Below are 11,639 nucleotides of genomic sequence, written 5' to 3'. Positions count from 1 at the left end.
TATTATCAACCCAAATATATGGTCATACACAAATGCGCCATTAGCGGAGTCATGCTCACGCTTGGGATGGCTCCGGGAGCGGAAGAAAGAGGGGGAAAGAAAGCAGAAATGGCGGGCGTCGGGACCTGCGCCATTAGCGGAGGCAGCCTCACGCTAGTGTTGGACGGTGGGGCTGCAGGCCATGGGTAGGGGAGGGGGTTAGGAGTGGGGTAAGGAAAGGGCTGTGGATGGGTGTGCGCCACTAGCGGAGGCGTGCTCACGCTAGCATCTGCTACGGGAGCTGGAGGCCACTGAACAGAAAAATGGTTGTTAGTAGCATGAGGGAGCGGAAGAGATGTGGGTAGATGTGAGGGCCTGTGTTGCAAGCGGAAGCAGCTTCACGCTTGCTCTGGCTGCTGTAGCTGTAGGCCGTGAGAAAGTGGAAGGGTTAGTGACATTTAGCGGGACAAGCTGAAATGCCTGGGTAGCCTGCAGTGTTGCCGACTTAGTAATTTGTTGCTAGATTTGGCAACTCCTCAAGCCTTGTCTACATTAATAAGTTTCCATTGAAAACGCATCTTTTCCTCTCGTTTTGGCCTTCCATCCACACTAAAACAAGGAGTCCAGGAAAACAGAGCTTTTAAAAAGCTTTCCAGAGCGGATAAATTTGAAAAGGCTGTTTTCACGTTGTAGTATGGACTGTGGAAACGGAGGCTTTTGAAAACGATGACGCATGTTTAGTCATGTGACGCATTGTACCAATAGACATGTTTATACCGGGAAGCTAATTTTGCGGTTCTGTGCTATTCACTTTCGCACTGTTGCTAAAGATATTTACTTTGCACGCTCTTCATATTACAGTCCTAAAAAGACGACAGAAAATTTACTCACGATTGCTGTCCTGCGGCAAAACACGAGGGCAATTGTGTTTTAGATCAATTCTGAGTGAACGCGCCGTGGGCATGTCAGTAAATAGTGAAATATTTCCGTAAATGAATTGATCCTGCCAGACGAATTGCGTGAAACCTATTATGTCTGTTCCGTCTGTATCATCTCAGTGAGGTTTTATACATGCACAGTAAGGCGAATGTAACGCTTTCAGACATTTCAGTGTGGATGATAAACTTTGGAAAAAACGTTTGCTTCGTGGTTAAAAAATGGCATCAACATCCGTTTATGTCATAACTTCGTTTAACAAACTTTAGCCACGAAAACCTGCCTTTAGCAACCTCACCTTTAAATTAATTAATTTGCAACACGGCCTGCACCGTTAGCGGGGGCAGCCTCGAGCTAGCGTCTGCTAAGAGAGCTGTAGGCCCGGCTGCGTACGGCGCTGTGGCCGGAAGAGCCGCGGTGAAAGGCTGAGCCGCAGCGGGAAGCGAGTGAGGCTTTGCTGCGGTGAGATCTGGGGCGTGGCCCAGGCTCGTTGAAGGCCTATTGCTGCTGCAACCCAGCGCTCAGGAGAGCCGGGTCTTGTGCGGGACGATGGTGATGTTGAGTGAGGCGAGCTCGGGGCTTTGCATGGTCTATTGGCCAGAGCGTGTGGCTGGTCGAGAAGAGCAGCGGCCGCAATGAAGCCTGGTGCTCGGCGGCCGTGTCTGGCGGAGAAGGAGTGATCATGGGGCCGGCAAATTGCGGCGGAGGATCTGAAAAATCCCCAGTATAGGTCTTTTCGTTGGACGGGAAATTGGGTCTGTGGTAAAAAGGCAAAAGAAGTGAACCGAATGCTGAAAGACTATAGAAAATGAAGGTAAGGCTACTTTGATTATTTATAGGGGTTCTCTCTTGTTCTGGTTGGATAGATGGTGTAATTACTGATGATGGACTGGCCGTGTTAATTTATCTGCACGTGCTCCTCCCGAAATTTGTTAATAAAACCTTCAAGTAATTATACCAAATCTCACTTGGCTTCTATCTGCTCCCGAATGCCACCAAATCGTTCCTTTTTTAAAAGATGCATGCGCTCCACATCTCCAATCACCGTGCAGGCAGCCTGCACATCCAATTAGGGCCAAGAGATCTGAGAAGAACGGGACAGGGAAAAGAGCCAAGAGAGAAAAGAGAGGTGGGGGAAGAAACACACGCACGCACATGTTTAGCCTACCTATCTAAATGGGGACATTGCACAGACTTTTATAGTTTTTATAGTTTTTATATACAGATAGTTATACATTTTATAACGTAACCAACACCCTAAACTTACCCATCATAGAACATTTTCTGCATTTTCACGTTTAAAAAAAAAAAAACTTTAATTATACCAGTTTAACAGATGAGGACGCCGTTTTCACGTGTTAGTGTGGACTGTGAAATCGGAGGTATTTGAAAACGATTACGCATGTTTAGGGGAATTTCAAAATGGCAGTTTACTTAAAAACTGGGCACAGTTCGCTTGATAAACTTAAAAATTGTCACGCGGACCCGGGTGTGTAGGCCTACACCGGGCTTCTGATCCTGAGACTACCTGAAGGAGATGGTCTGAGTTTGGTTGCAGGCGAACTGTGGTGCGATTCGCATGCGTGAGCCGATTACGATGCAGGCCTACACCAAATTGAAACATAAACTCGTAGTGTACGCAGTAGTAGGACAACGCTATTGGCTGCTTGTATCTTTTCTTATTCCTCTTGGTGGATTACTGAAAATTTGAAAATCTGATCGTTATTCGTATCTTCAGGTAAGTGCAGTTTTGCTGTTTTGAATGTTTTCTAGGGGTGCAATAATACATTTCACTAAAAAAAAATTTTTTGGTTCGGTAGGTGTACCGAACAAGTGCTGAACTTAATTCGTTTCAGTTCTCATGCATGAATAAAACGCAATAAGCTTTGCATTTATTTATTTAGTACTTATTTATTTTTGATAAAAACAAAGTCTCATAATTAAAATAATGTCTATTTTATCAGGAAATTCAAAACAGATAGGTCTGTACAGCTATGTGCTTGTCTTAATATTAAAATATGATACTAATTATGGTATACTAATGTTTTTTTTTATCTCTTATTTTTCCTGACAGACTGTGAGTGAGAGTCTGGCGAGACATTAAAAGTATCAATTAGCTACTTACTGTACATGTATTCACTCATCTGATATTTGCAACATAAATTTTGTTATCGTCTATTTTACTTTTGTTATCAAAATTCTATTATAAAAATAAGAAAATGTGTTTCTTAAATGTGTTTCTTAAATGTGTTTAAGATGTTTAAGATACTGTGTAATGGGTATTTTAAATAACAAATAGGTATTTTAAATAACAAATATGTGTCGTAAATATGGTTAAATAATGGCTTTTGGTGTTTCAGCCACATGTGGGTCACATATGGTCCGTCAGCCCCCACAGAACTCAGCCATACAAAATTAGCATATAAGGTTCATATATCGGCAACATCAGTTTTTATTATTTGGCTCACTTCAGGTTGCGTCATGGCATTGTTTTGGTTCAGTTCTGACTAAAAAGATGTGGACCAGTTCTAGGCCAGTGTGTTTGCAAACAGCAGAAAACTGCACATAGGCTACACAAATGTCACTTACTCTGCTGCACATAATGGTACCAAACCTAATAAAAACACAATATAGCCTATTGTACCACATCCTGTTTTCTGTCATGTGCTGTGCACTTTTGTGATGACGTAAGATGAATGCAAATGCACCAGGGCAAAGTCCCTTTATTAAGGCAAGTCATGTCACTCGGCGGCCATCTTTGAAACGCCTCTCGGGGATGCAAATGCAGCTCCTATCACTGTGTATGGGGAATCATCAAGCGGTAACCTCCCCCTCTCTCTCAAGTCGAACACACCTAATCACTTACTTCGTTCCTGAATGAATCAGCTGCTTGAATGAATCGATTAAATGAATGATTCAGTGACAAAGACAGTGATTTGCCGCCACCTACGGTAAAACCGGCGGTTTTAGTTAAATTTTTTCAGTATCATTTCAGTTTTTCAAATTAATTAACATTTATCTATTCAAAACTATAAGTTGAAAACATTAATCTCATAACATTGTTATTATGAATTTAAATGCAATATGCCAGCTATGAACCTCATTAAACAGTCTGTGAATTTGACATAAAAGAAGGCATACATTTAATAAGGCTAGAAAAAAATGTCATTACAAAGGATTAAAAAAGCACCTGCAAATCACTTTAAGTCAAATATTGCCAAGTCAAACATGTAATCAAATATTGCCTCGTAATGGGAACCTGAAGCATGTAATGATACCTTTTACAAACTAATTTGCAAATGTTTATACAAAGTGTAATCTATTAATATAATCTACAAATAATACAATACTGTACCACTTAATAAGAAATATGTGACAATATGTGTTTATTTAAAACTGTAAGATTTGTCTTGTTTTATTTAGGGCTTAATCAGGCCAATTATTCTAAATTCTAAACATGGTTTAGAGGAAACATGAAAAAATGTTTAATGTTACTATTATAAAAGGTTTTATTAAATAAAAAATAAATACATCTGAAAGGTCATCTAAGAGATATATATATATATATATATATATATATACAGTGGTGTGAAAAAGTGTTGGCCCCCTTCCTGATTTCTTATTTGTTTGTATTGTTTGTCACACTTTAATGTTTCAGATCATCAGACAAATTTAAATATTAGTAAAATATAACACAAGTGAACACAACATGCAGTTTTTAAATGAAGGTTTTTATTATTAAGGGAAAACAAAATCCAAAACTACATGGCCCTGTGTGAAAAAGGTGTTTGCCCCCTAAACCTAATAACTGGTTGGGCCACCCTTAGCAGCAACAACTGCAATCAAGCATTTGCGATAACTTGCAATGAGTCTGTTACAGAGCTGTGGAGGAATTTTGGTCCACTCATCTATGCAGAATTGATGTAATTCAGCCACATTGGAGGGTTTTCGAGCATGAACCGCCTTTTTAAGGTCATGCCACAGCATCGCAATAGGATTCAGGTCAGGACTTTGACCAGGCCACTCCAAAGTCTTCATTTTGCTTTTCTTCAGCCATTCAGAGGTGGACTTGCTGGTGTGTTTTGGATCATTGTCCTGCTGCAGAACCCAAGTTCGCTTCAGCTTGAGGTCACAAACAGATGGCCGGACATTCTCCTTCAGGATTTTTTGGTAAACAGCAGAATTCATGGTTCCATTTATCACAGCAAGTCTTCCAGGTCCTGAAGCAGCAAAACAGCCCCAGACCATCACACTACCACCACCATATTTTACTGTTGGTATGATGTTCTTTTTCTGAAATGCAGTGTTACTTTTACGCCAGACGTAATGGGACACACACCTTCCAAAAAGTTCAACTTTTGTCTCGTCAGTCCACAGAGTATTTTCCCAAAAGTCTTGGGGATCATCAAGATGTTTTCTGGCAAAACTGAGACGAGCCTTTATATTCTTTTTTGCTCAGCAGCGGTTTTCGTCTTGGAACTCTAAAGGAAGTAGTTCCGCACAAAAGAGGGTTTTATTAGGCACTCCGTTGTTTCTTGTTTAATTGCACACGTTCCGTCTAACTGTTGTATAAACGCAATATCACTCTCGTACTCGAGCGATACCGGCTCTATATCATGATGATATAGAGCCGGTATCGCACTCGTACTCGAGTGATATTGCTCATATATATATATATATATATATATATTAGTGCATAGTACCAAGTTACCACAATTCTTATGTAGCAGATATTCGATTAACCCACTAAAGCAGATATTGTGTTTTTATATGGCCAGCGAGTAAGATGAAATTCATTTGGCTTCAGTCCAGTAAGAGTTCATCTTGTAATATTACTAACAATGTAAAAAGTCATTTTTACATTCAATTTATAAAAATCAGTAAAGATTTCACAGCAAAAAGACATATAAACCACGGCCTGAAGGTGAAAGTTTTTACAATTATCCTAAAAGGCTTATTCTTGCTAACAGTGTATGAACTGTCAATCAGACGACAGAAGGCATGTAGTAGATTGTGTACAACAGGTTTTTCACAATTTAGAGCTTTGGTAATTCAAATATTAAATGTGATACAGTAGGCTTTATACTTAAAATGTTATGTCTCTTTGTTGATCATAACGGGATTGTTTATCACATTATTATTAGTGCTAAGATAAGCTGTTGACCGAGATTAGGTCAGCAGTAAATGATCAATATAACTGAACAATCATTGAACGTTGGCATCTTATCTGCAGGTTGCATAGCAACAGTTTTGTCTTTTCAAACTACTCTTATAAAATGCCAAATAACAAGAAGTGATTTGTCCCCGTATGTCACTAATGATAAAAACTGTAAAAACAACAACAACAAAAAAACATATAAAACATAAATTTAACAAGCCAAAAAGAAGATTTTGTTAATGCATTTATTTTGCAGATATAAAGTGTGAGGTCAGTCCAAATGTTGCATGACACTTTTATTGCATGAAACATTTGAATACAGCAATAAAGTGTACTAGATAGAAAATTACATATATGAAGGACAACAGATTTTGTAAAACTGAGAATTGCTTCTTATGCACAGAGATGGTCTTCATGCAGTCATAGGGTATGAACATAGCCAAACATTGTCCACCAGCTCTCATCTGGAAAAAAATGACCAAAACATTACTTTGCTTTCAGCATTTTCTGCATGGTGGCATTTTTTGTTTTTGGCCCAAAATTGCTCTAACTGACCCTCAGTTATATTTTAGAGGCATTACACAACTTTATAATAACCCAAAGTCCAAAGATTTTGCAAATGATGACAAGCAAATGAACAGTTATGTAACTTAATAAAGTCTTCCAATTAGCCAGCAAAGATAATGCCCATTGATAAGGAAAGCTCACCAATTCTAAGAGTTCTCTGCCTGTGACTTTCACTAAAGCACTGTATGGTCTCATAATGGCATGCATCCTGAGCTCCTGTAGGATGTGCGGCTGATACTCAGTGCCTTGTCTGAACTCATCCACTGTAGACGGAAAAAAAAAACACACACAGAAAAACACAATATTTAGAATGATTTTTTTTTTTTTTTTTTTTGTAAATATGCACAATTATAAACAAAGGTTCTTTATTGGCATTGATGGTTCCATGAAGAACATCCATGGAATTTTTCCATTGCACAAAAGTTTTTTTAGATTAACATTCAGAACAAAGGTTTGGGGGAACTCAAATTGGTTCTATGACATTGCTGTGAAAACCACGTTTTGAAACCTTTATTTTTAAGATTGTGGTAAGAAATGATGACAGAATTAAAATTTTTGAGGAAAAATCCCTATAGTGTCCCAAAGTGCAAGTAGTGTAGATGTTTTTTTTATAACTTTCAAGCCTTAAAACATGTCTGATATCATGTTTTGAAAAACTCACATGGAGCTACGTTCCTCTGCAGCTCTGTTAGTGATGGCAGCAGTTGGCCTGTTCTGGGATCCACCAGAGTGGCGTGAGAATTCCGAGTTCTCTTCCTCATCTCATAAGCTGGATGATTGTAGACTGTGGAGAAAACAAAAACTAGTTAAATATGGCCACAATCTACTATGTGCATTGACATTTAATTGCAGACATACAGCCTGAAACTCTTCTGTTCATTTCGCCAGCTTCATGTTTGAGCATCCCAGTGTTCATGTCCATCAGGAAGCGTCTGGAAGGTTCTGTTCCCTGCCTCTTCTCAATAGGTGCTGGATTGTAGACTGTGGAGAAAATAACACACAAATAAAGGTACCCAGAATTTATTCAGTGTCATTGCTAAACTAGATTTCTCTTAAGAAACAGCATGAGTGGTGCTTGTCCATGCAAAGTTCCCCTGCAGTTTTGATTTCATGTTGTGCTTAATATTTAGAGGTTTTGGAAAAGCAAAGCACAACTAAAATTAATAATGCAAATTATTTTGCAGACTTACAGCCGGAAACTCTTCTGTTCATTTCGCTGAGTTCCTCCTTGAGCATCCCAGTGTTCATGTCAATCAGAAAGCGTCTGGAAGGTTCTGTTCCCTGCCTGTGGAACTCAGCAGGAACTGCTTTGTGGTTCTCCTTATGTTCAGAAGAGTCTTGGCTTTTTATGTCCTCTTGTGCAGAAACCACTTGCCATTTAGCTGTTAATGAAGGTGAAAGAATACAAGAGTCCAGGCTTGAAACCATCAATATTTTTCTACAAATCACTTGACTTCTAAAGTATTGGAAAAACATCTTCAACATCAACAGACAATGGCTGATTCAATGACAGAAATGTTTTGTTCTCAGATATTTGAACTTCAGACTTACAGCCTGCTCTCCTGTCCTTATTTTGGTGTTCCTTGAGTAGACCTGCATTCAGGTCCATCAGGAGGTTTCTGGAAGGTTCAGTGCCTTGTTTGTGCATCTCATTCAATCTGAGCTCCTGTAGGATGTATGGCTGGTACTCAGTGCTTTGTCTGAACTCATCCACTGTAGAGGAAAAAAACAGTATAACTAAACAACTATTTTGTAAAATTTAAGATGGTAAGAAATTATGAGAAAATTTGTTTTTTTGAGGAAACCCTATAATATCCCAAAAATTGCAAGTAGTGTAGATATTTTTACTAACTTTCAAGCCATAAAACATGACTGATGTCATGTGAGAGTTTTGAAACACTCACATGGAGCTGCGTTCCTCTGCAGCTCGGTTAAAGAAGGCAGCAGTTGTCCAGTTCTGGGATCCACAAGGTGGGATGAGAATTCTGGGTCCCCTTCCTCATCTCATAAGCTGGAGGATTGTAGACTGTGGAGAAAACAAAAAATCGGATTAAATAGGTCCAAAATCTACCACGTGTATTGATATAAAAAAAAAAAAGAATTTTAAGACATACAGCCGGAAACTCTTCTGTTCATTTCGTTAACTTCATGTTTGAGCATCCCAGTGTTCATGTCCATCAGGAAGCGTCTGGAAGGTTCTGTCCCCTGCCTCTTTGCAATAGGTGCTGGATTGTAGACTGGAGAAAATAATATGGTCAGAATCTACTTTGTGTATCATAGTTGTTGAAATCCACTTATTTTGCAGGCTTATAGCCGGAAACTCTTCTGTTCATTTCGCTAAGTTCCTCCTTGAGCATCCCAGTGTTGATGTCAATAGGAAGCGTCTGGAAGGTTCTGTTCCCTGCCTGCGGAACTCAATGGGAATAGCGATGTGGTTCTTACTTTCTGAAGAGTCTTGGCTTTTTATGTCCTCGTGGTCAGAAACCACTTCCCATTTAGCTGCTAATGAAGATAAAAGAAAACATGAGTCGTTGTTTTGGGCAGTTTATGTCAGTTAATACTGGTTTGTCACTACTCTAACTGGTAGACCATTATATGGTGTTCACAAAGTGTTTTCAGTTGTAGCTCTCATTAACAGACAATCTCCATTAGAAAGTGAGACTTACAGCCTGCTACTGTCCTGTCCATTTCATTCCTGTGTTCTTTGAATAGACCGGTGTTCGGGTCCATCAGGATGTTTCTGGATGGTTCAGTGCCTTGTCTGTATACCTTGGCAGGGATCACTCTCTGCTCATGTTTTTTGCTCTGAGCGCTGTACTGCGATCTCATCTTGTTATGCATTCTGAGCTCCTGCCGGATGTGCAGCTGGTTCTCAGTGCCTTGTCTGAACTCATCCACTGTAGAGGAAACACCACAACAAATGCAGTCTCATGGTTCTCAGATGTTTCTCTTGGAAATAAATAAATAAATCTCATGAGTTGTTGAGATCTGAAACTCTCGAGGAGTCACATGTGAGATTATTGGGGTCTTTTTCTCAGAAGAAACATCTGAGAAGCAGGAGACTTTAGAAAAAAAAATATAGCAGATTTTTCCTACATGAGGCTAAACAAAGCTTATGTTTCTTCTTGAGAATTTGAGATCACAAAGATGTCTCAAACTGTGCTCAGATTTGCCCAAATACCAAATACAAGTTTGCAATCAAAAGCCAGAGATCTCAATATGAACTCAGACATTTCTCATTAAATTCTTCCAAGACCTAATGAACTATGCTATCCACTTTAATTCATAGCTCTACACTCTTACTGCATATGCCAATTGCATTAGTTAGTGTTATATATTATTTCGCTTTTGAAAGGGAGTCTATTGCAGCTGCTTAAATTGTATTATAAAAAGGAGTGACGTTTTGCTTTTTCTTATGGAATTTGGTGGATAACTTTATATGGATTTGCAACTAACTGTTGATGATTATAACTAAGCTTAAAGGGTTTGTTGCAACCAGGCCCTGACTCTGAGGTTCACAGTCTACAAAGTACATTGATATTTAAAATGAATTTGCAGACATACATCTGGAAACTCTTCTGTTCATTTCGGCAACCTTCTGCTTGAGCATGTCAGTGCTGGTAATTCCTTCTTCGGTTTCACACCAGTGTTCATGTGTTTAGAACAGAGTTGCCCCTGTGTTCATCTTGGACCATTTGTGGGCCAATTTGTTTCAATTTGCCATTTGGGAATCGGTGCAGTGGTCTTGCATGGAGACCTGCAAACACATCAAAAACATCAAACCTGCAACTTATTTCGTATATATTAAGCATGACAAATGTCCTTTTAATATAAGCTCAATTAAGTTGGAAAAAAGAGAATCCAGATCACCTAATAGCACACCTCTAATTAACAAGCCATAAAAACTGTTTTATGACTTGCAATCACACACTTTAACAAGCAGATAAAATGTTCCAATGTGCCACAGATATTTTTGCAAAGTAGCAGACGTGGTTAAACCCTGACAAAGGTTAAAGTTCAGAAGAACATTTGTTCATGAAACTTGAACTGAGGAAAACACAAACCTTTACAATTGTAATCAGTTTCAACCAAAATACCATACTACATTTAGTCAATTGTTACTACAGTAAAATTATGGTAATTGCCATTAGGCTTGTACTGTGATCCAAAAAAAAAAAAAAAAAGATAAAAGGTTACAGTAGTAATAAAAACAATTATTATTTTGGAAAAACTGATGACCATGGTAAGTAATAAGTAAACAAATAATTAAATTATTATCAGTATTAATTCATTATGATTGTATAGTAGTAATTATTTTGGCACAAACTGATAACCATGATAAAAATTAAAATTTTGTGTAAGATTTCTCCTGGATTTCTCCTTTTTTACATCACAGCTAATTTTAATATTTTAAGTAGTTACATACAAGAATCCCTTTTAAAAATAATATTTGGAAATATTCAGAAATACAATTTTAATGTCAATAAATAAGATACGAAAAGTGGATACATCTCACCAGTCACAGCCAACGGGAGCAGTAAGACCCTAAACATCCTGTGAAAAAAATATGGAAAAACTATTTAACAAGTTGTTTATTGTGGTTTGTCAAACACCACACACAATTTCTAACAAACAGTTTGCTTTCATGTGCTGAATGATCCCACAAGAGCACAGTAACAACATGTTAAATGTTACCTGTGATTGTTTCTGTTCTGAGAAAAATATATCAATAGATTCTTCAGCGTTGTAAGAATGACTTATCCTGTCTGTTTGACTCACCTCACAAGGATCTTATGCACTCTGGAGTCGCCTTTAATAACCTGGAGACTCGGATAATAACCCGGTTCAGAGGATGACGTGCACCTGTAATCCTCCCTCTTTTTATCTTTTCGTCAGCCTTTGTCTCTTAGACACTGATAAAACATCCGCTCTTTGATCCCAACATTCTGATGCACAACCTAGTTCAACTGATATTAGTGTCGGCTTATCCATGCTAGGC

The 11,639-nt window shown here is 38.6% G+C and overlaps 1 pseudogene; it reads right to left on the bottom strand.

Moving 5' to 3' along the window:
- Positions 1–1,879: 1,879 nt before the first annotated feature.
- On the bottom strand, positions 1,880–11,397 carry LOC107709353 (uncharacterized; annotated as a pseudogene).
- Between the last annotated feature and the right edge of the window lie 242 nt (positions 11,398–11,639).

The sequence above is a fragment of the Sinocyclocheilus rhinocerous genome, unplaced genomic scaffold (assembly GCF_001515625.1).
Source record: "Sinocyclocheilus rhinocerous isolate Xijiao unplaced genomic scaffold, SAMN03320098_v1.1 scaffold3206, whole genome shotgun sequence".
Lineage (NCBI taxonomy): Eukaryota > Metazoa > Chordata > Actinopteri > Cypriniformes > Cyprinidae > Sinocyclocheilus > Sinocyclocheilus rhinocerous.
Note: the sequence above shows the minus strand (reverse complement) of the source record. Positions and strands in the feature narration are given on the sequence as shown.